The sequence below is a fragment of the Macaca nemestrina genome, chromosome 14 (genome assembly GCF_043159975.1).
Source record: "Macaca nemestrina isolate mMacNem1 chromosome 14, mMacNem.hap1, whole genome shotgun sequence".
In the NCBI taxonomy this organism is placed as follows: domain Eukaryota; kingdom Metazoa; phylum Chordata; class Mammalia; order Primates; family Cercopithecidae; genus Macaca; species Macaca nemestrina.
This window is the reverse complement of record NC_092138.1, coordinates 68742925-68767258: the sequence shown is the minus strand read 5'-3', so window position 1 is coordinate 68767258 and position 24334 is coordinate 68742925. Positions and strand designations below refer to the sequence as shown.

At 48.5% G+C, this 24334-nt stretch overlaps 1 protein-coding gene across 4 annotated transcripts in view; it reads left to right on the top strand.

Moving 5' to 3' along the window:
- The window catches only part of LOC105477202 (coronin 2A), a 69310-nt gene that overhangs the window by 3098 nt on the left and 41878 nt on the right, over positions 1-24334 (top strand). Inside the window, exon 1 of one of the 4 annotated variants that reach the window (XM_011733607.3) lies at positions 16479-17578. The exons of 2 other annotated variants lie outside the window; for them this stretch is intronic. The gene's annotated coding sequence lies outside the window, so the exon portion shown is untranslated. Of the gene's footprint in view, positions 1-16478; positions 17579-17727; positions 19070-24334 lie in introns of those variants that run through there. One more of the 4 variants, XM_011733603.3, reaches the window with a different exon arrangement.

The window sequence follows — 24334 nt, the reverse complement described above, 5'->3', positions numbered from 1 at the left end:
GTAATCCCAGCTACTCGGGAGGCTGAGGCAGGAGAATCACTTGAACCCGGGAGTCAGAGGTTGCAGTGAACCGTGATTGCACCACTGCACTCCAGCCTGGGCGACAGAGCGAAACAACATCTCAAAAAAATAAAGAAAGAAGTTACCGTCTAGTGAAGAAGTGTTCAGTGTTTTATCTGAGGCTTAATAAACATTTCATTTGACAAATACAACTTAAAAAAATAGTGGCACTGAAGCTTACAATACCAGAGTCTGGCCAGCATAGAAACAGTTTAATCCAGAAGAAAGACCATGAGACTAAAGTCAGCAGACATAGATTCCAGGATGAAGTGTTCCTCTGCCCTACCTTGGGCCAATCCGTTCCCCTCTCTGGACCTCAGTTTCCCCATCTGTGAAATGAGGGTAGACTCAGCAGTTGCTGAATTTGTTTGAGCTCTGACAGCCAACCTCTTAGAGTGAACAATTCTCAGTAGCCAAGCCGAGATTGGAAGGAGATTCGTTAATTGAATCTCCTTAGAGGCAGGCAGCTAGCTCCCCACCGAGGGGTTTCAGCCTTAAATCTCTGCTATTTCAAAATGACCAGAAGCTGGATTGTTTTAGAAGTTGGTGTGTTTTTATCTTCTCTGTTAAATCTCAGGAGGTCCAGAAAATAATTGAGCAGAATCTTCTTGTATTGTAAGTCTATAATCCGTGCCTTGCCTCCTTCAGAACAGATTGGACGTGCTTTGCAATCACACCTGGTCTGAAGGGGCAGGAGTAGGTGACTTTGCTTCTGTGGGCAAACTGTGCCTCCTGGGGGTCTGCAGGCTGCTATGGGAAACTTACTAGGTTAAACCACATGAAATGGCCAGTATGTGACTTGTTTTGACTTACAAGAAATGGCAATTTCATTTGGTTCAGCCTAAATAGAAAAAGATATACAGGTATTTAAAGAGTAGTGTGCTCCTTACTATAATTGAGAGATTGGCAGGGTGTGGTGAGGACAAGGAAGGTGTGATTATGAGCTTGGAGAAGTCAAGGAGGAGGGACATGAGAGCCTCACTTTGAAGAATCACTAATAGTAATAATAATAGCTAACATTCGTTGAGTATTTACCACCAGCCTAATTTTGTCCTAAGTGTTTATGTTCATTCGTTTGTTTGGTCATTCAGCTAGTATTTATTAGACACCTACATTGTACTAGGTTTTTTGTTGTTGTTTTGTTTTTTTTTTTTTGAGACAGAGCCTCTCTTTGTTGCCCAGGCTGAAGTGCAGTGGCATGATCTCAGCTCACGGCAATCTCTGCCTCTGCCTCCTGGGTTCAAGTGATTCTCATGCCTCAGCCTCCTGAGTAGCTGGGATTACAGGTGCGTGCCACCATGCCAGCTAATTTTTGTATTTTCAGTAGAGACGGTGCTTTGCCATGTTGGCCAGGCTGGACTCGAACTCCTGACCTCAAGTGATCCGACCATCCTGGCCTCCCAAAGTGTTGGTATAACAGGCGTAAGCCACCACACCCAACCTGTACTAGGTATTTTCTAAGTGCTGGGGAAAGGGGGAAGGTGCTAACATTAAACAAAATAGACCAGAAAGATCTTCCCCCAAAGAACTTACAATCAGATGCGGGGAAAGGCAGATGAAAAACAGTAAGTAAAATAGATGAATAGGTGATAAATAAAATAGGTGATAAATGAGATGGAGCAAATATAGGAGGGGTTAGGGTATGCGAGGGTGATGGGAAGAGGGGTGCAGTTTTAATGAGGGTGGGCTGGGGGCCTCATTGAGAAGGTGATTTTTAGGCAAAGGCTTGAAGGAAGAGAGGGGTGAGTCAGGCTCATTTCTGGGGAAACAGCCATTCAGGTGCAGGAAACAGCTGGGGCAAAAGCCCTGAGGCAGGACCATGCCTGGCGTGTTCAGAAAAGCGCGAGCTGGAACAGACTGATGGTCCAAGAGAAGAGGAAGAGAGGAACAGGCAGGCTCTGGTCTAGACTGTGTACCCCACCATGCTCACGATGGAATCCTGCAAGTGTCTGAGGGAGCTACTCTTTTTATTCCTCTTTTCCAGTTAAGAAAACAAAGATACAGAAAAGTTACGTGGCTTATTGAAACTGTGTCTCATGGAGAATCTAGGACTTTCAGCCAGGGTCAGCGGGGAGCCATGGAAGGCTTTTGAATTGGGTAGGAACATGGCCAGATTTGAATATTGGTGTGATTCCTGTGAGATTGCCATGGTCTGAATATTTATGTTCCTCCAAAGCTCATATGTTGAAATCTTACCCCATAAGGTGACGGTATTAGGAGGTGGGGCTTTTGGGAGGGAATCAGGTTAGGAAGGCAGAGCCCTCATAATGGGATTGGTGTTGTTATGAAAGAGGCCCCAGGAGACCCTCACCCGCTCCACCACATGAAGACACAATAAGAAGGCGGCGTTCTATGACCCAGGAAGTGGGTCCTCACCAGACTCCAAATCTGCTGCCTTAGTCTTGGACTTCCATCCTCCAGAACTGTAACAAATACATTTCTGTTGTTAATAAAGCACCCAAATTTTTTTTTTTTTTTTTTTTTTTTTTTTGAGATGGAGTCTCGCCCAGCTGCCCAGGCTGGAGTGCAGTGGTGCGATCTCTGCTCACTGCAACCACCGTCTCCCAGGTTCAAGCGATTCTCCTGTCTCACCCTCCTGAGTAGCTGGGATTACAGGCATCCGTCATCATGACTGGCTCTTTTTTTTTTTTTTTTTTTGAGATAGAGTCTCGCTCTGTCACCCTGGCTGGAGTGCAAGTGGAGTGCAGTGGCAGGATCTCGGCTCACCACAAGCTCTACCTCCCAGGTTCGTGCCATTCTCCCGCCTCAGCCTCCCCAGTAGCTGGGATACAGGCGCTCACCACCACACCCGGCTAATTTTGTTTTTGTATTTTTAGTAGAGACGGGGTTTCACTGTGTTAGCCAGGATGGTCTCGATCTCCTGACCTCGTGATCCGCCCTACTCGGCCTCCCCACCCCCCCAAAGTGCTGGGATTACAGACATGAGCCACCACGCCTGGCCAAAGCACCCAATTTATGGTATTTTGTTGTAGCAGCAGCAATGGACGAAGACAGGTGCAGAGAGACGGCTGTAGAAATAGTCCAGGTCTGGAGTGCTGCGGTGGGACCTGGGCAGTGAACTCAGTGCTAGAAGAGAGGTTGGGGTCCAGGCCAGGTGAGCAGGAGGAGGATGAGGAGGAAGCCAGGCTGGCCCTGGGCTTATTTATTTAACAAACACTTATTAGCACTTCTTACCACCATCTGATATTTTATGTACATTAACCCAATCCCCATAACAACCTATACAGTAGATACTGTTACTTATTATTTCTCCCATTTTAAAATGGATATATTGTATGTAAATGATATCTCATAAAGTTAATTTACAAAGAAAATACATTTTTAAAAGTATAAACACTTGATAATGGAGACTTTTAGAAAAAGGCAGGAAAACAGACAAAATAAATTACCATATCTTCTCCTCTTCTCATCCCACATAATCAATATAAACATTTACTTTCTGTCTTTTTTCTACTATCATTCCCATTTTATAGATGAGAACACTGAGGCCCAGGGAAGTTGGGTAGCTAGCCCAGGATCATACATTCAATCCATGTCATCTGCCTCCAGCATCCAGGGTCTTAATCACCATCCCCTGCTGCCTGTAGTCAATCCTGGGAATGTCAGAGTTGGTGGGTTCCATTAAGATACCATCCCCCAAACCTAGCCCCTCCCCACCCAGCCACCCCACTCATGGCATCATTTCACAGATAGGTAAAGTGAGGCCCAATGAGAGATGGGGCCTTGCTCAGCATCTGTCAGCCAGTCAGGAGCAGATATGTGAAGTCTCATTCAAATAAGAAATTGGGAGCTGAGCATTTGTGCAGGGTTGATATGACAGCTGCTTCTAGCCTGGCCTTGAGCCTGGAGTTTGCAGGGGTCTGACAAATGGCATGTCCCTGCCCACAGGCAGTGCAGGGGACTACCAGGGCAAGCATGTGTTCTCTGGGCCCAAGAGTCTTGTCCCTCCAGCCAGCCCTGGGTGGGAGGTGAGTTTGGGGCTTTGCCCACATTGCAGGCCCCCTGAGAGTTGTCTCCTGTACTCTGACTGTGCATTTATTTCTGGCTCTGGTGCCAGCAAACTCCTGGGGCTGCCTGCTGCCAGTGATGCAGCCCTGGCTTCTAGCCCCATCTCAGACACTGAGTGGCCTTAGGCCAGGGTCTTTCCTGGCTCACCTGCAGAATGGCATCATAATGGCCCCAGCCACAGGATGAAGTAAGAAGTGCAAGGGAAGTTCTTGCACAGGGTGTGGTCCATGGCGTGCTCAATAACTGGGCAACTCCTGTGGCTGTTCCTAAGGCTGCACCAGGGTGTTGGCCCAGGCTGGAGAATTGAGCCCACTGCAGACAGAGCCTCCCTCCTGCCAACCTCCCTTTCACACCTGGCTGACCAGGTAGACCTGCCCGAGACATCAGAAACTAGCCTCCAGCAATGGTTTGGAGTCTAAGATCGCAGACAACAAGGGATACAGTGCAGCAAAAGAACCCAGGCCTCTAAGGAAGGAGAGGTGACCCCGCTACTGACATGCTCCTTAGGCAAGTCTTCACCCTTCTTTATGACTCAGTGTCCTCATCTGTGAAAGGGGGAGAATAATTCCTGCCTTAGTCATTGAAATGATCTTCACCCCAGCAACCATCTATTGATGTTTTTCTAATGCTTGGGGAGTGTGAGTGTAGACGAGCTGGACCCATCACAGCTGCGAGGGCCCATAGCCTGGCAGGAGCACTACGGTTATCAGAGGGAAGCCCAGGAGCTGTGGGGCCTCCAGGAGGGGCACCTAACCCAGCCTAGGGTGGAAGTGGGGGGTCGGGGAAGCCTCCCTAGAGGAGCTGATGCCTGAGCTGGGTTGTTAGTGGGATTTGGAGATGGCCAGACTATGAAGGGTAGAAAAATAAGGGAAGATACTGGGTCAGTCACTTCACTTCTTCAAGTGTCAGTTTCTTCATTTATAAAATGGGGATAATAAATACCTGCTCTGCCTAATTTATAGGCTTGTTGTAAGGCTATAAATTGGATAAAAGTAAGGAGGCACTTTAGGAACTACAAAATGCCAGGCACCTACCTATTCATTATTTATTGTGATTTCTGGGGCCCCTAGCGGTTAGGAAAATACCAGGCCAGCATGTGGGGCTGGGAGAACTTCTGGTTGGTTTTGAAAGGGCTACAATCAAATCGGACAGAGACAGGCAACCGCCATTAAACATACATCCCTTGATTTAAGAGTTCTGGAGTATTTCTGTGCCTGGGTGAGGCTTTGTTTGGTGGGGTCCCTGAAGGCAGCCATGACCGCATCGCAGATCACAGCCCCATTCTGAGGATGAGGAGGAACAACGTCAGACCCAAAGCACTACATCCCTGTAGAGGCCTGGGACCTGCCAGGGGTAGGGATAGAGGACTGGAGCACCGTGGGGCCACCATGAAGGAACCAGTCTGTTTAGAGAGAGGGCCACCATGTCATGGTAAGAGAAAGAGTAGTACATGTGGAATGAGCCTGTTTGGGTTTGAATATGAGAAAAGAATCTTTCCCCAGCATGCAGACATAGCAAAATATTCAGACAGAGAGACATCAAGCTAATTATCACTAGGTGGTAGAATTTTGTTTTCTTTAGTCTTTTCTACATTTAAAATGTTTTGGCTGGGCATAGTGGCTCCTCCCGGTAATCCCAGCACTTTGGGAAGCCAGGAGTTTGAGACCAGCCTGGGCAACAAAGTAAGACATTGCCTCTATTAAAATAAAATAAAATAATGTTATACATGATAGATAAATTTATTTCTTTAAAGATTTTGGTGATATGTGTACAGTTATTCCTAGATATTCAGCTTCCAGGACACCCAAGGATATCAAAATCTGTGGATATTAAAATCCCTGATATAAAATGATGTAGCATTTGCATGTAACCTACACACACACCCTCCTGTATACTTTAAGTCATCTATAGATCACTTACAATGCCTAACACAATGTAAATGCTATGTAACTAGTTGTTATACTGTATATACATTTTTTTTTTTTTTTGAGATGGAATCTCGCTCTGTCACCCAGGCTGGAGTGCAGTGGCGCTATCTCGGCTCACTGCAAGCTCTGCCTCCCGGGTTCACACCATTCTCCTGCCTCAGCCTCCCGAGTAGCTGGGACTACAGGCTCCCGCCACCACGCCCGGCTAATTTTTTGTATTTTTAGTAGAGATGGGGTTTCACCGTGTTAGCCAGGATGGTCTCGATCTCCTGACCTCGTGATCCACCCATCTCGGCCTCCCAAGTGCTGGGATTACAGGCGTGAGCCACCGGCGCCCGGCCGTATATACATATTTTTAAGACAGAGTCTTGCTCTGTCACCCCGACTGAAATGTAGTGGCGCAATCTCGGCTCACTGCAAACTCTGCCTCCCGGGTTCAAGCGATTCTTGTGCCTCAGTCTCCTAAGTAGCTGGAATCACAGGCATGTACCACCATGCCCAGCTAATTTTTTGCATTTTTAGTAGAGATGGGGTTTCGCTATGTTGGCCAGGCTGGTCTCAAACTCTTGATCTCAAGTAATCTGCCTGCTTCGGCCTCCCAAAATACTGGGATAACAGGTGTAAGCCACCATGTCTGGCCCGTTATACTGTATTTTTAAATTTGTATTTTTTAATTGTTGTATTGGTATTTTTTATTTTTTCGCGTATTTTCCATCTGAGTTGGTTGAATCTACAGATGCAGGACCCACAGATACAGAGGGCCAACTATGTATGCAATATAAGTTATAATGATATTTAGATAATAAAATGATCAGGCCGGTCTGACATCACCAGGCTGCAGGGATGAAGGCAGCACTCACAGCATAAGGACTTTGGTGAGGCCTGGATGACATCCCCAGTGCTGGCCTTTGGAACAGTTGGGAGCAGAGTCCAGGGATGGCTTGATGGAGTCACACTGGAGGAGACGTCTGTGGGGGTTTCTGAAGGTGGGAGCTAGGACTCTTTTCTTGGGACAAAGACTTGGGGTTTTGGGTGGCTGCAAGCACACTGTGGAACCTACCACATCAGTAGCAACAGAGGGTCAGAGGCAGAGGTGAGGGTCCTGCTGAAGTTTGGGCCACTTTCTGAGCAAGACTAGGACAGCTGAGACAGATCCACAGGGGCGCCAGGCCAGGGAAGGGCCTGAGCCTTCAAATTCCATGAAGCTTTGGAGATCCAGGGTGAATGCTAGGCCTCAACAGACCCTTGTCCCTTAACGATTTGTGTTCTGGCTGGAACTCACAGGCGTTCCAGCCTCTTTGCAAGGGAAGTAAAGAATCTAAGCTACTGTGGTATTTCATTCAAAGCAGGGCTTATCTGTTGTGAGATGTACCCTTATTTTATAATCCATTAAGAAAGAAAAAGCAACAAAAACTATTATTGTAAGTTGCATCCCAGTTTCAGAGATGTTAAAATGTAAAAAACTGTCTTGGAATCATGTGACACGTGGCAGGCCCCCAGTGAGACTCTTAGTGTGTATTCACTCATTGCATCTTCACCATCGCATTGTAGCTAGATAGTCTTGTCCTCTTTTTACAAATAAGGAGGCAGGAGCCCAGAGAGGTTGAGTAAATTTGCGCGGTCACAGAGCCAGCAAGAGGCAAAGGTGGGCTTTGAACCTGGTCTAATTAGATTCCACTTATTTTTCCTCATCCAACCCCACAAAGAAAAGGTTCCTGGGTCCTGGCCCTTGGGAAGAACAGAATCTCCACACTGCCAGCTCAGAAATGTTCCAGTGGCCTGGTCATTAAAAAGCTGGTACTCTGAGTAATGGGGGTGGGGAGTGTGGAGGAGGGCTGGGGAGATAATGAACAGGAAGGAGCTTTGAGAGCTTGCTGGCAGGGTCACTAGCCTCATCCTTGTTGAAACCATTCCAGGAGTGGCTCGGCCTGTGTGGTGTGCCCTGGAGAAAGGCTGTCGAGATATCTGCCCCACACAGATCATCCTGGAGCCTCGCCCAGACTGACCCATTCATTCGTTCCCTAAAAAGTTATCTTTCAATGTAATTTTTTGACTAGGACCTTTGTTCACAATTGATTGCTCTCTGTATGTAAAGCAATAGAGATACCAAGCACAGCAAAACAGACATAGGTCCATCTTTGAGGGCTCACCGACCAAACGGGAGATGGACAGTCATCGTAGAGTCCCACAGAACCTGGAGGAGGAGAGAGGAGTGAAGGGCGTGCAGAGTAGAGAATGTGCTGAGTCCAGGGTCACCGCAGAAGGCTGCAGTCCAGGGCACAGATGGTGCAGGTCAAGGAAAGGAGGGTATTTGGAGATGAGATGGCTCTTTTAAGGAGGTGAAACCGAGGCTCAGAGAGGCCATAGGACTTGTCTGAGGTCACACAGCTCAGAAGTGACTCTCCTTTATGGTTTTCTGTGTTGTGGGTTCCTTTCTTGAGTTTTCCTTTGGAGATGAAAACATGATGTGAGGGGAGCCGTGGCCTGCGAGGGGATGGTTGGGATGTTCTAAGGAAAGGACGTTGAGCTGAGATCTGAAAGATGAGAAGGGGGTGACCAGGTGAGGGTGGGGAGGGAGGCATGCTGCACAGGAGAAACAGCCTTGCAAAAGCTCTCCGGCTGGAGGAAACAGGCCTTTGAGGAACTGAAAGCACCATGTGCAGCTCAGATCCCTGGGCAAGGTGAGGCTGGGGAAGTAGAACAATGGCCGCCGAATGGTCTGCTCACATTTATGTATTTCGAAAAGATCAAGGGCAAGATGGTTGGTGGCGGAGACTAAATGACCAAGTTTAACAGATGTTTAGAGCCAGGCACTGTGGCTCACACCTATAATCCTAGCACTTTGGGAGACCGAGGCATGAGGATTTCTTGAAGCCAGGAGTTCCAGACCAGCCTGGCAACATAGTGAGACCTCATCTCTAAAAAAAAAAAAAACAAGAGAGAGAGATAATTTGAAGGTGGTACAGGAGGCTGGGATTAGTGATGGATTGGCATTGGATACAAGAAAAGGGAGGCCACATGGGTGCCCGTGGGTTCTGGCTTTTCTGGCAGTGCCCTTCTCATGGCCTGACTTGCAGAGGGAGTCGTGCTGGGGGACACAAACAACATGGGAGCAGCCTTCACCGCACTGGGGCCTTCTGCCCAGGGCTGGTTATTGTCCACTGTTTTCCTCCCAGCTGAGCTTGGATATCCTGGTTCACCCAGTGCTGGGGTTTGCCAGATGATGTGAAAAAAAGTCAGTGGGGTGAAGCATTTTAGGGTGTTGATAAGAGTGAGCTGATGTCCCAGGTTACTGGGGACAAGAAATGGGCTTCCACAGCATGCCCATGGGAATCACATGGCCCCTACACCATCCCTGGAGCTGGCCGTTCAGCAAAGCTGGTGCTGAGCGTGGTGGTGGAGTCGGGGCATTGCTTGATGCATTGTGTCATCCTGGAGAGGGGTCTCTGGTTGTGGCTTCCAGGGCCCTCTCCTCGGGCCTGAACCTGTGTTTATGGATCCATCAGAGGGGACACTGGCAAAGGGCTGGTCACATCTGGCAGGTGACAGGAGGCTGGAGGTGGGGAGGGTGCGGTCAGGAGGGGTGCTTGAATTAGTGACTTTGGAAGCAGATGGAGCATTTTCACCCAGTGACAGAGTTAGTTCACTGTGTGGTCAAAAGAAGGGATGGTGCAGGTCAAGGAAAGGAGAGTATTTGGAGATGAGATGGTTCTTTTAAGGAGGTGAAACTGAGGCTCCAAGAGGCCATGGGACTTGTCTGAGGTCACACAGCTCAGAAGTGACTCTCCTTGTATGGTTTTCTGTGTTGTGGGTTCCTTTCTTGAGTTTTCCTTTGGAGGTGAAAACATGATGTGAGGGAGCCATGGCCTCCGAGGGGATGGATGGGAATGCTTGCAGGGAGACTTCCTGGAAGAGGCAGCATTTCTCTAAGCTGAGCCTTGTAGCAGTCGGTCATACAGAGTGGTGGATAGGGCGTTACTGGCAAAGGAAACGATGTAACCCAAGGACTGGAGAGGGGAAAACTTACTAGGCCTATGTGGGATGCGATGAACATAGGGTTTGGTTTGGCTCAGTATAAGAGGCAAAGCGTAAGGTATTTGCCAGATGCCAAGGGCAGGGAGGTAGGTGCAGCCTGCCCTGTCAGGGAGGAGTGTTTTGGCTCTAACATTGTTTAGAATTGCAGGCACATTATGATCATAAAATGTCAGACGTTGAGGCAGTTTTTTGTTTGTTTGTTTTGTTTTGTTTTGTTTTGTTTGAGATGGAGTCTCACTCTGTCACCCAGGCTGGAGTGCAGTGGCGTGATCTCAGCTCACTGCAACCTCTGCCTCCTGGGTTCAAACAATTCTCCTGCCTTAGTCTCTTGAGTAGCTGGGATTATGGGCGCCCATCACCACACCTGGCTAATTTTTGTATGTTTAGTAGAGACGGGGTTTCACCATGCTGATCAGGCTGGTCTCGAACTCCTGACCTTGTGATCCACTCGCCTCGACCTCCCAAAGTGCTGGGATTACAGATAAGTGCCACCGTGCCTGGCCTATTTTTAAGTTATCTGTTGAAAATGCACCTCCTGAGTGTCTGCGCCCGACCGACTGCTCACCTCCCTCCTGCCCTTGTCCCTGCCACTTCCCCTTCCCCGCTTGCCTCACATCCCTTCTTGATATACTCCTGGGCCACACCTTGGCTTTGAATCCCCAGCTGAGAAGCTATTGAAGGTTTTGGAATAGAGGATGCTGCCACCTACCAGTAGCCCAAGTGGGGTCTCAGCTTTAGAGAGGTGGGATCTGAGATGAGGACAGCCTGGAGGAGGCAGGAAGGACCTGGAAGATGGGGAGGATGAGAGATAGGAGCAGGATTGCAGGTCATTGCTTCATGAAACCCAGGACCCATGTCCACAGCTGCCCACCAACACGCCAGGCCCAGGCCAGCACAATGCTGGGCAGCAGGGGCTCGGCGTCCTGCAGAGTCACTATTGTGGCTGGTAGGCAGAGGCAGAATCCTCATATTCTAGCAGTCCCAGATCTCGGCCACTCACGTAGGACCTTCCAGAGCCTAGGGAAGGGTTTCTTCCCAGCCCACAGATGTCAGCGAGACTTTACGGGCACTCAAACAGCAGCCCAAGAGCTGGTTTGATTCGTTCCATTTTACAGATGAGGAAAATGAGGCTTCAGAGTGAAGCCAGCCGAGAGGCACAGTAAAGTAAAAGGACCAGTAAAGAGCTAGACTGTGGCCACTTTTAGCAGCCATTTGTAGCATCAAAGCCTAGAGATGTGCATTCTCGCCAGGATCTGCCACTGACCAGCCAGGTGACCTTGGACAAGTCACATCCCTTCTCAGGTTCTTGTTTCCTCACCGGCAAAGTGAAGGGTAGACTAGATCATTTCTGCCATCCTTTGAGCTTAAAAATTATCTCTGACTCTCTTCATCTTCTATCCCAATTGCCTCCAAAGGGATCTATGCAAGATGCACATTGGGGTGCAGGAAAAAATATCTAAACAAATAAAACAAAAAAATTCAGCTTTACTCACATTTGCCAGGTGGAGACACACTCCCCAGCTGGGGTGTCAGGCAGCCTCGTGTCTCATGTGGTCCAGGACTCTCCAGAGAGAAGGGGAAACACTCTGAGAAAGGGTAATGACCTTACTCTTTGGTCTGTTTTTGGAAGTTATCCCAATTAATTAACCTGGTTAATTAATCCAGGTTAATCCAGACTAATCCAGATTGGATTTACAAATTATATTCACCACTTTAAGCTAACTAGCCCTTACAAAATGGACACGTGGTTTTTAAAGATTCCTACTGAAAAATTGTGACTTGTTAGTAGTGCTTACTTACTATGCTAATAATGCTAGTACGTGAAGACAAGGAAATGGAAGAGGTTGAGTGCCGGCCTGTAATCCTGGTACTTTGGGAGGCCAAAGCAAGAGGATCGCTTGAGGCTAGGAATGTGATACAAGCCTGGGCTACATAGCAAACCCCTGTCTCAAGAAAAAGTTTAAAAATTAGCCGGGCATGGTGGCACATGCCTGTCGTCCCAGCTACTCAGGAGGCTGAAGCAGGAGGATTGCTTGAGTCCTCCTCAAGGGAGTTGTAGGCAACAACGAGCTATGATGGCACCACTGCACTCCAGCCTAGGTGACAGAGCGAGACTCTGTCTCTAAAAAATTTTTTTTAATAAAAACAAATTTGAAAGAGAAAAAAAGTGAGAGAATTAACACTGGGGTTTCCAGTGCAGTCACTTCATCAGCCACAAGACCCAGGACAAAAACAGTGACAAGCTAGGAAGTCTGACAAGAAGTCAGCTCAAGTTTGTTTGTTTATGTTAGGGGACATTTTGAAATACGTATTTACAGTCACTCTGGTTGGTGATGAATCTCACTCAGTGTACGTTTTGTCTTGCGAGGTTTGATAATGGTTACTTGTATAGAATATAAGATAATGGGGTGTGAGCTCAGTTTTTTTGGTTTTTTGTTTTTTTGTTTTTTGTTTTTTGGTTTCTTTTCTTGTAGAAGAAGTGAATGATCAAAAAAGTTTGGAGATCACCTGAGGTCAGGAATTTGAGACCAGCCAGGCCAACATGGTGAAACCCCATCACTATTAAAAATACAAAAAAAATTTGCCAGGTGTGGTGGCACATGCCTGTAATCCCAGTTTCCCAAGAGACTGAAGCAGGAGAATCACTTGAACCTGGGAAGCAGAGGTTATAGTGAGCCAAGATTGTGCCACTGCACTCCAGCCTGGGTGATGGAGCCAGACTCCACCTCAAAAAAAAAAAAAAAGGTTTGGAGCCCATTGCTCTAACCTCCTGGTCTTTTCCTTGCTCCTGCCACCTCTGACACGCCACCACGTTTGTGATCAAGCATTGTTCCAGCAGAGTAGGATTTCTCTATTTTTCTACCCATTCCCAGACCCCATGGGAATACCTCTGTCCACAGAGCCCAGCACGAGGGCTGTCTCCAGCTGGGCACTTGGAAAATGTGGGTGGAGTGAATGCACTCCAGTTTTCCCCTCGCATCGTGGGGGCTGCTGATGCTCTGCAGGCCTTTCTAGCAGAAAAGACCTAAGGTCTGCCATCATTCCCAGCCTAAAGCACTCTCTGGAGAAACACAGTTCACCTTTCAAAGCTGTGAGTCCAGGAGAGCCTCAATAAGACCACTGAGCCCTGAGCTCACAATTATAAGGCCTTTCTTTCCTAACCATCTTTGGAATTTGTCCCTCCACAGACGAGTTTCCACTATTACTTAGAGCAACACAGATAAGGAACAAAAATGTTTGGTACTGTATCCAGGTATAGGAGGACAGGACTCTGTTCTGTGTTTTAGCACACTCTTTTGGACTGGGAGGCTGGAGACCTGGATCTTGTTCCTGCTTCTGCCCTGTGTGGGTGGCCTTTGGCATGCTGACTCCGTTTCCTCTTTCTGTACCCCATGATCTCTTGGGGTCCGGCTAGTGCTGTTTTTCTGAGATGTGACATCGGGAATCCTTTTGGGGACCCGCTCTACTGAGCAGTTCTCAGCCCCCATCTGCAGAGTCCGAGTATGACCCGGAAGACAGGGACAGCTTGGAGCATATGGGCAACCAAAATGGGGAGGACGTGGGAAACCAAGTCACACAAGAAACTCCCCAACCCTGAGTGGAGCCATCCCAGGGACCTGAGTCAAGAGGTCTTCGATCTCTGGAAGGCTGTCATGGGGCAGAAGCAATGGATGTGGCTGGCGGGGCTTCAGGAACAGATAGGGCAGTGGGGAAAATGGTAGATTTCTGTTCAGTAGACGCGAGGAAGTCCACCGGTTGAGCATGTCTTCCCCCAGCAGGGGTGAGCTCCCCATCGCTAGACTGGTACGAGCCAAAACCCTCAGACTCTTCAAATGGGGTGCTGGAGAAAGAAGAGCAGAATTCTGGGGTATTGTATTTGGTGCTTGCCCCTAGATGTAATAAAATTATTTGGGAGAGAGTGGGTCTGGCTAAAAATTGAAGAATTCGAGTTTTAGATTCTAAATCAGCACTCATGGGTTGATAAGGGCACAAGGCTTTCTCTGCTTTCATTCGGTTCAGAGGGTTTTGGTGCTTCCCAGCACAGGTGACACCCCTCATCCCTCCCCTGAATGTGTAGATCTTTAGATATTGCTGCTTTGAGGAAAAATAAAGGACCATGAACACTTTGTGCTTCATAGTTTAATCTGTAAGCCCTGTTCAAAGCCCATATTCATTTTTATTAAATGTTCATTTCAATCCATGAGTGCAGGTAAATAACTTAGGACAGTGCCTGGCTCACAGTGAGTACTCAATAAAGGTTACCATTATTTACTTGTTTGGAGTTTAGTTATTTAACAGATACTTACTTTGAGTTTACCATGTGCCAGGCTGGGTTCTAAGTGCTTGACAGATATTAACTCATTTATTGTTATCATCCCCATTTTATGGATGAGAAAACCTAAGTCCAAGAGAGGTAGATAACCGGCCCAATGTCTCCCAGCTGGTGTGTGGTACGGCTGATGTCTGAGCCCGGCAGGCGGGTTCCCAACCATGTCAGTAGCCACTGTGCTGCTGCCTCTCGATGCGATTGTGTCGTGTAATAAATAAACCAGCCCCTCTGCATCCATTCTCCCTCAGAGCCTCCCTACAGCCTCCGGAGGGCGACAGGCAGGGATGCTCCTGCCCATTTAATGGGTTGAGACACTGGAGCCCAGAGAGAGGCTTTCACAGCATCACACAGCAAAAGGGGGCAGAGCCTACTGGAGCCAGGTCACTGACCTTGGAATATCTATGTGCCCTCCCTGCACAGAGCAGGGCTCCCTGCTGAAGGCCAGTGGGAGTTGGTGCTAATTAGGGGGGCCCTGGTCCCTCAAGGGGCCCTTCCTTCACCGGGAGGAGGGAGGTTGGTGGGAAGAGCCACGACTCTGCCAGGGGCCTGGGGAAATATCGTCCAGGCATGTCCTGAAGCAGGGAGACTCCTGGTGTCTGGGGAAATAGCAAGGCCTCCTCACCCTACCAAGCCCCTCTGCTGGGCCCCTGGCAGAGATGGCCCTGAATAGCCAGGAGTGAAAGGGGAAGCAGACAGGGAGGGCCATCCCGCACCCCGCCCCCTGCTTTTGAAGTCACATCAGGGACCAACTCTAAGGTCAAGGGTCGGAAGGGGCTAAAAGAAGTAGGAGCTCCGAGGAAGTCAACATGGAAGCAGAGCTGTAGCTGCCAGGGAGTTCAGGAAAGCTGTGGGCTGATACCTAGGTGCTATTATTTCTCTTTTCTTTATTTTTTTAATGATGGTGATATATACATACCAAAGTTTACCATTTTAACCATTTTTAAGTATAAAATTCCATGGCATGATGTACATGCCCATTGTGCAGCCATCTATGTTAGTCCACTCTCACACTGCTATAACAACATACATACCTGAGACTGGGTAATTTATAAAAGAAAGAGGTTTAATTGACTCACAGTTCCACATGACTGGGGAGCCTCAGGAAACTTACAATCATGACGGAAGGTGAAGGGGAAGCTGGCACCTTCTTCACAGGGCTGCAGGAGAGAGATAACTCACAGGGGAAACTGCCGCTTTTCAACCATCAGATCTCATGAGAACTCCCTTAGTAACATGAGAACGAGCTGGGGGAAACCACCCCCATGATTCAATCACCTCTCACCAGGTCCCTCCCTCCACACGAGGGGATTACAATTCGAGGTGAGATTTGGGTGGGGACACAGAGCCAAACCATATCACCATCACTGCCAAGATTTTTACATTTTGACTTCACAGTAGTAGCCTACTCTATTCTTTAATGTTTTTGTTTACATGTGTCAATGAAGAGCCTATGTTCAGACTGAAATATATTTGACAAAACAGGAACATACATGTAGGAGACTAACACCTGGCTGGGCCCTTGTCAAGCACTGCTCTGAGGCATTTTATATGAATGAACAATTCCTTGATAAGGTAGGTGCCATCATGGACCCCGGTTTATAACTTAGGAAACTGAGGCACAGAGAGGTTTAGGAAAGCTACTCAAATGCTTGCCTTGGCCCACTGGTTGCTGCCATTTCTTGAGAACTTTACCATGGGCCAGGGCTACACGCTCTTTTTTTTATTTTTGAGGGGGGGTGGTGGGGGTAGGGGGACAGAGTTTCGCTCTTGTTGCCCAGGCTGGAGTGCAGTGACGCAATCTCGGCTCACCACAATCTCTGCCTCCCAGGTTCAAGGGATTCTCCTGCCTCAGCCTCCCAAGTAACTGGGATTACAGGCATGCGCCACCATGCCCAGCTCATTTTGTATTTTTAGTAGAGACGGGTTTTCTCCATGTTGGTCAGGCTAGTCTCGAACTCCCGACCTCAGGTGATCCACCCGCCTCGGCCTCCCAAAGTGCTGGAATTACAGGCATGAGCCGCTGCACCCGGACCAAGGGCTACATGCTCTGCTCCTTGCTCATCTCATAGCAACGTGGCGATGTGGTACCGAGACTTAGAGAAGGGAAGTGAGTCTGGATTTGGATCCACGTTTCTCTGACTCTGAAGCCCGTATCTTAAGCACGTGTACTGGGCTGCGAAGCTGTTATGGGACAGCAGACACAATAGGTGGGTTTTGTTTCAGCTGTGGAGCACCACGAGAAGGAGGACGGAGAGGATTGGGACTCCCGGTTCTGGAGTGCTGGCCTCAGAGCATGCAATTTATATATTGAGAAGAAGACTTAAAAGCCAAGGAGCAGAGCCACAGTGGCCACCAAGTTGGGGGGTGGTTGAGTGCTCATGGAGCTCTTGGAGTTTGGACAGGAGTTCCTGCTGCTTATTAATCATGTAACCTCAGAAAACTGACGCCGCTGCTCTGCCGAGTGTCCCGGCCACACTCACAAAGTGGAGATGATCCTCCGCACCCCCAGGTGGTTGTGAGGGGTAAACTGAGCAATAGTTGTGAATCACAGAGCTGGGCTGTATAGCAGTGGTTCTCAAAGAGCAGCCTCTGGGCCAGAGGCTTCCTAGTCACCGGGAACTTGGTTGGAAGTGCAGATTCTCAGCTCTCACCCACGCTGCTGAATCAGAAACTCTAGGGTGGGGCCCAACAATGGGGGTTGGTTGGTTTGTTTGTTTTCTGTAGAGACAGAATCACTGTGTTGCCCAGGCTAGTCTGGAACTCCTGGCCCTAAGTGATCCTCCCACCTCGGCCTCCTAAAGTGCTGGGTCACAAGCGTGAGCCACCGCCTGGGTTTGTTTTTTTCCAGCCCTCCAGGTGCTCTGAGCACCCTCAGATGCTCTGCTGTGACACAGCAGGCAAACACATGTAAATGCGATGGGGCCACCTGTCCTCACAGCCAGTCTTGCGGGCAGAAGTGCCTTTCCCGCAGGGGCACTGACATCTTTCCTGCACTCTTTTCATCCTCATAAACCCAGACTGCTGGCACTGGAAATCTGAAAAGGGCAATCAGTCTGGCCTCCTGCCTTTCTGGCCTGCAGGCCCAGCCTGAACAAACAATTTAGGTGGAGCTCCTGGAGGCTGGAGGCAGAGAAGAGGTACCTGGCCATCCTCTCCTGCCAGCTGTTGCAGACTCTGCCTGGGGAACCGATTACGGGTGAGCAGAGGCATTTATCTCCATGTTAACAAGCAGGCGAGAGAGTAGCAGAAGAGAACTTCACATCTCCTTCCCGCTGTGGGGCCGAGCTTGGAAGTGGGGCACGGGGTCGAGCTCAGAAGTGGGGTGTGGGGCTGAGCTCGGAAGTGCGGTGTGGGACTGCCAGTATCTGCAGGAGCAGGCAGGCCCTCAGTCGTATGTGGGGACTCTTGTCGCAGGGCAGTCACACCCTTTTCCTCCTGAGTCCAAGCACAGAAGGCCTCAGAATTCTGCCCCTCCTCCTCACGGGGTTCTGCAACCCCTCCAGCCCACTGGAGCTGGACATAAAATGAAACCCACTAATTTCTTCCTTAGATACCAGCCCAAAGTTGAGGAAAGAAAATCGTTTCCCAAGCTCAATGTCCTAACTTCCTAATTGCAGGGGTTAAGTCAACTTCGGCTCTGACCATGTCTCACCCCCAGTTACAAACTTCAATGCCTCCCCACTGTCTTAGGTGCCACCTCCTCAGCACTGCGCCTCCAGCCTCTCTCCCAGCGGCAGCCCCATTACTGGCCTGCATTTGCTCAGACCTAGCCTCCCCACCCCAGCGCAGCAAGCTCCTGGCTCCATGTCCGCACACCACAGCCAGGCGTGACCTAGCACAGCACCTTCTACCCCAGTGCCTCCGTTTCCCTCCTCTGCTGGGCTTGCTCTACTTGACCTTGAAGGCTCAGCTCAGTCGTATCCTCCCAGGGACCCTCCCTAACTCCCCAGATTTCCGTCTCCCTGCTGCAACTTGCAACGCTGGCTTTAGCCCTGGTTCCTGAATTGAGCTTGCTGATTACGTAGGGGCCTCCCCCATCCTCTGAGCTCCCCCATAACTGACGCTGTCTGGGTCTGCCCATGCATCTCCCCTACAGTGCCCAGCATGGCATCAAGCTCAGAATGGGCACTGATGATGTTGGCTGAACTGACTCTGGGCCCCAGGTCCCTGAGGCAGGAAGAGTGAGGGCTGATTTGTGGGTCCATGCTGAGAACAGAATGCAGGACCCCTGGTTGGATGCCCACCCCAGGACCAGAGTTACCGAGCTTCAGCCCTGCCTCGGGCTGACTGTGGGACCCGAAGCAAGGCGCTCTTCCTCTCTGAGCCTCAGTGTCCCTCTCTGTCCAAAGACAGGTCCGAAAGCTCTGTGCCAGAAAGTGGACAGTGAGCAGGAAGTGGAGCCATCAGATTTTCAGCCTCCTGGAGGTGTCTTGGAAAATCCCCAGTGACCCTTGTTGCTTGAAACTCCCAGATAAGGAGATTGTGGGGCAATAAACCTGTGTGGAGTTTTGGTCAGGGCTTGATTTGGGGGATTAAACAGAAAGAAGCTCTGCTCTGTCTCCAGAAGGTCCAGGCAGGACAAGACCTTCTCAGGACAGCTGACGGCTGGACAGCTCTGTCGCCCTTGTGGTCCCGCGTGTGTCTGGCGTGTGCAGGCTGCAGCGCCCTCCACAGACTGTCCTAACAGGTGGGTAGGGCAGGGCTGTTACTATTATATGGATAGAAACAGAAAGCGGGAGAAGGGATGAGATTTGCCCAAGGTCATGGAGCGAATTGGTATCAGAATTAGGATTCTCGGCTGGGCTCGGTGGCTCACACCTGTAATCTCGGCACTTTAGAAGGCCAAGGTGGGCGGATCACCTGAGGTCAGGAGTTCAAGATCAGCTTGGCCAACGTGATGAAGCCCCTTTGCTCTACTAAAAATACAAAAATTAGCCAGGCATGGTGGTGCACGCCTATAATCCCAGCTACTTGGGAGGCTGAGGCAGGAAAATCACTTGAACCCCAGAGGCAGAGGTTGCATTGAGCTAAGATCAGCCATTGCACTCCAGCCTGGCGACAGAGCGAGACTCCGTTTCAAAACAATAACGACAACAATGAAAGAATTAGGATTCTCCAGCCTGACCAGCACACCTGCTATGACAGTGATAGGCCCAGCCCCTTGGCTCCTAGCGCCCCAAGGAGGGATTGGAAAGAAGCTGCTGGTGTGAGTGAAAGCTCAAGCCGGGAGTCAGGTTGGCCTCCCCCTGGGTACCCACAGGGCTGTAGGTGGGCACAGCAGAAGGGGAGAACCATCTAGGGTTGACAGTCCTATGGGTGTGTTGGTGGGGGAGGAAGGAAGAGAAGGAAAAAACGCAATGGGCAGGAAAGGAGGAGAGGAGGGGTGCTTCCATGAGATGAGCTCCTACTTTGTGCCGGACACATGCAAGGTCTTTTACGTACATGATCTCATTTAATCTTCTAGATTCTATAAGAAAAATATGAGGATACTCTAATGTTACGGCATAGAGACAAATAGGGGTCCAGGGCTTGAATCTGGTGCCTTCTTTTTCCCTGCCTTTGACTACCTCCCCAAATGTCAGGATGGGACCGCATGGGATGGAGAGACTGCTCAGTCTGAGAGCTGGGGAGGCTCCCTGGAGGTGGTTCTGTTGGAGCTGGGCCAGGAAGGTGGGGTGATAGGAAGGGGCTTTCTAAGAGCCCTGCTAAGAGCCACCCAGCGACTTACCTGGGCTGGCTTAGTTCTAGGTGGAGAGAGGGGGTGAGCAAAGATGGATTATCTGGGGAAATGATGCTTCTTTATTTTCTTTTTGCTTCTCCCCTTCTCTTTTGAAAACCATGATGCTGGCCGGGCACGGTGGCTCAAGCCTGTAATCCCAGCACTTTGGGAGGCCGAGATGGGCGGATCACGAGGTCAGGAGATCGAGACCATCCTGGCTAACACGGTGAAACCCCGTCTCTACTAAAAAATACAAAAAAACTAGCCGGGCGAGTAGTCCCAGCTGCTCAGGAGGCTGAGGCAGGAGAATGGCGTAAACCCAGGAGGCGGAGCTTGCAGTGAGCTGAGATCAGACCACTGCACTCCAGCCTGGGTGACAGAGCGAGACTCCGTCTCAAAAAAAAAAAGAAAGAAAAAAAGAAAACCATGATGCTTTGAGGGGAGAGCAGACAGACCAGTTTGTCTCAGAGAACAGGTCTGGGGAGATGAGAAGGAGGTCAGAGACTCAGGGGGAATGTAGGGACCTCAAAACCCAAGTCCAGCAGAGGACTTTATCCTGAGGCAGAGGTGACCCGGGGTGGGTTTTAAGGGAAAATGCAGGCCCAGAGTTGGGGGTGGAATATGTGAGGCCTGAGTCCCCAAGAAAGAAGGCTGCTCAGGCCTTGGCATGGCCTGGGAGAGGGGTAGAGAGCAGGTGGGGGCCGTGGGGGCAGGGCTGGGGAGGAGGCAGGGCAGGAGGAGGTGGCCCTGGGCAGTGTCAGATGTGGGAAGGAGGCACTCCCTCAGGCCTAATCTCATCAGGAAGAAAGAGGCCTTGTCTTGGTTTGCTCTCTGACTCAATCTGTACTTCCTGTGGGCCTGCAGAGAGGCATCTGTGCTGGACCAGAAGGATGGGCGGCGCGGGGGTGGGGAATGCGGAGACCTGAGGACAGGACTGTTTGCATTTGCTGGCTACAGACAGCTTCTGCCTCACTGGTGATGGTCGATCCCCAAAGGAGGGTCCCTGGATGGCTGCGCTCCTGCTTCCCTGCCTGGGCTGTGCTGATGGAGAAAAAGCAAAGGGCTCCTTCCCCTGCCCCTTCACCCCCTCCCAGGCCCCTCAGCACTAGGGCAGGGCGGGGCCTTCTGGCCTCCACCCGGGAAAGCCCAGCCCAGAGAGATGCACAAATGCACTCTCTTGGATTCTTTTTGATCAGTAGGAATTGTCAGCTAGCCTTCTGCATCTGTGTGTCTGTTCCCCCATCATCATGGTTTGCACCAGGGGTTGGAACTCTCACGAGCCACTCGGCCCCTGGCAGGCTGCTTTATGCTTTCTGGTTTGGGATTTTTACTTAGATCCCCAAAATGCTGGGCCCCCGGCATGTACCTGTTCTGTGTTAAATCACATCTCAGTGTCCTGTACACACTGGGACCACAACAATCTTACTAGCCAACGTCTTTTGAACACTAAGTATGCACCAAGTGTCACTCTGGATGCTGTACGTCTCACCTTATGTAAGTGTCCAGGAACCCCTGAGAGAGAGTGTGGACCTGTGACTGAACAGCCTGGCTTCAGATTCCAGCCCAGCCACTAACTATGTGATCTTAGGCAAGTTATATAACTTATCTGTGCCCTGTTTCCTCATCTTAAAAATGGGACTACGACAGTACATGCATGAGGGTTGAGTTAGTATGTGGAACATACTTAACACCTAGTCAGCAATATAGGTGTTAGCTATTAATGTGTATTTGTAGTGCCTGATTTTCCTGGTGAGGAAATAGACACATTAAGTAACTTGCCCAGAGTGGCAGATAGGAAATGATAGAGCAGCACTGTCCAACAGAACTTTGTTCAGAGATGGGTGGGTTCTTTAATTACACTGTTCATTGGGTGTTGCTTATATGGTTTCATCTGTGATTATTAAGCACATGTGGATTTTGAGCTCTTGAAATATTGCTAGTGTGACTAAGGAGCTGGATTTTACACTTTATTTAATTTTAACTCTAATTCAGAAGCCTTGTGGGACTAGAGGTTCTGTGTTGGACAGGGCCATTTAGAGTCAAGATTAGAACCCTGACAGTCAAGCTCCGGGGCCTGGGCCACTTTTGTGCTCTCCTGCTTCTTTCTTGCTTAAATGTTTTACAGTGGAAATGTAAAGACACATACAAAATGAAAGAGAAGATTCAAATGAATCCTCTTGTACCCTCACCCACTTTTAGTAGCCATCAGCAGCCTGTTTCATCTCTACTCGCTTATTCCCTCCTCCTCTGTCCAACAACCCCAAGTTATTTCAAGATAAATCCCAGATGTTATGTCATTTCATCTGAATATTAGGTATATGTCTCTAAAAGATAAAGACTCTTGTCTAATATAAGCACAGTATTATTACCACGCCTAATGACAACAATTCTTTACTACTGTCAGGTGCCCACTCAGCTTTCCCTGATTGCTTCCTGATGCCTTTTTGCAGTTGGTTTGTATGAATCTGTATCCACTCAGGATCCGCACATTGCACTTCCTGCTATGCCTCTGATCTCTTAAGCCTCTTCTGAACTATAATGACCCTTGTCCCTTTTTCCTTGTCATCTTTAAAGAAACTAGATATTTTAAAATATGTATATATATATTTCATTGTACTAAAATACACATAGCATAGTATTTGCCATCTAAATCATTCTTAAGTGTACAGTTCAGTGGTATTAAGTACACTCATACTGCTGTGCAGCCACCACCACCATCCATCTCTAGAACTCTTTTTATCTTGCAAAACTGAAGCTCTATAGCCATTAAACGATAACTTTTCATTCCTCCCTACCCTCAGCCCCTGGCAGCCACCATTCTACTTTCTGTCCCTGGGATTTTTGCCTACTCTAAGTAACTCATATAAGTGGAATCACACACTGTCTTTTTGTAACTGGCTTATTTCACTTAGCATAATGCCCTCAAAATTCATCCATGTTATAGCATGTGTCAGGATTTTCTTCCTTTTTCTTTTCTTTTCTTTCTTTCTTTTTTTTTTTTTTTGAAACAGGATCTTGCTCTATCACCCAGACTGGAGTGCAGCAGTGTAATCATAGCTTACTGCAGTCTCTAACGCCTGAGCTCAAGTGGTCCTCCCACCTTGGCCTCCCGAGTAGCTGGGACTGCAGGTGTGCGCCACCATGCCCAGCTAATTTTTTTTTTTTTTTTTTTTCTAGTAGAGATGAGGTCTTGCTGTATCACCCAGGCTGGTCTTGAACTCCTGAACCCAAGCGATCCACCTCATCCTCCCAAAGTAGAATTTTCTTCCTTTTGAAGTTTGAGTAATATTTCATGGTATGAATATACCACATTTTACTGATCCATTCATCTGTGGATGGACACTTGGGTTGATTCCACATTTAAGCTATTGTGAATAATGCCACTATCAACATGAGTGTGCCAATATCTCTTCCAGACCCTGCTTTCATTTCTTTAAGGCTGTATATCCCAGAAGTGGAGTCGCTGAATCATATGATCGTTCTATTTTTAAATTTTTGATGAACTGCCATACTATTTTTCATAGCAACTGCACCATTTTACCTACCAACAGTGCACAAAATCAGATTGTTTCAAATCAAATTGTTTGCTTGCTTGTTGTTGAGTTGTTGGACTTCTTTATATATTCTCAATAGTAACACTTTATCAGATAGATTTGCAAATATTTTCTCTCATTCCATATGTTGCCTTTTCACTCTGTTGCTAGTGATACAAATACAAATTGTTAAATACAAACAAGTTGTTAATTTCCATGAATACAATTTGTCTATTTTTTTTCTCTTTTGTTGCCTGTTCCTGGTGTCATAACCAAGGAATCATTGCCAAGCCCAATGTTGTAAAGGTTTTGCCCTTTGTTTTCTTCTAAGTTTTTTATAGTTTTAGCTCTTCTGTTTAGGTCTTTGATGCTTTTTGAGTTAATGTTAAAAACCAGAAAATTTAGCATGTAGGATTTCCTGTGTTTTTTTCCTGATTGCATCTGTGTGGCTGTTGAACATGTTTCTCCACACTCTGTGTGTGTAATTACATACAAAGACTCGGTCAATATTGGGTTTCATTTTTTGGCAAAGCCACTTTATAAGTAGTGTTTCCTGTTGCTTCATATTAGCAGCACATAATGTCTGGTTATCTCTTTTAGTGATACTAAGATTGGTCAGTGGGTTCAGGTGTTGCCAACCCATCCATTACACCACTGAGTCTCAAACTTGAAGCTGGGGGGCTGGTTAAAGCAGAGCGGT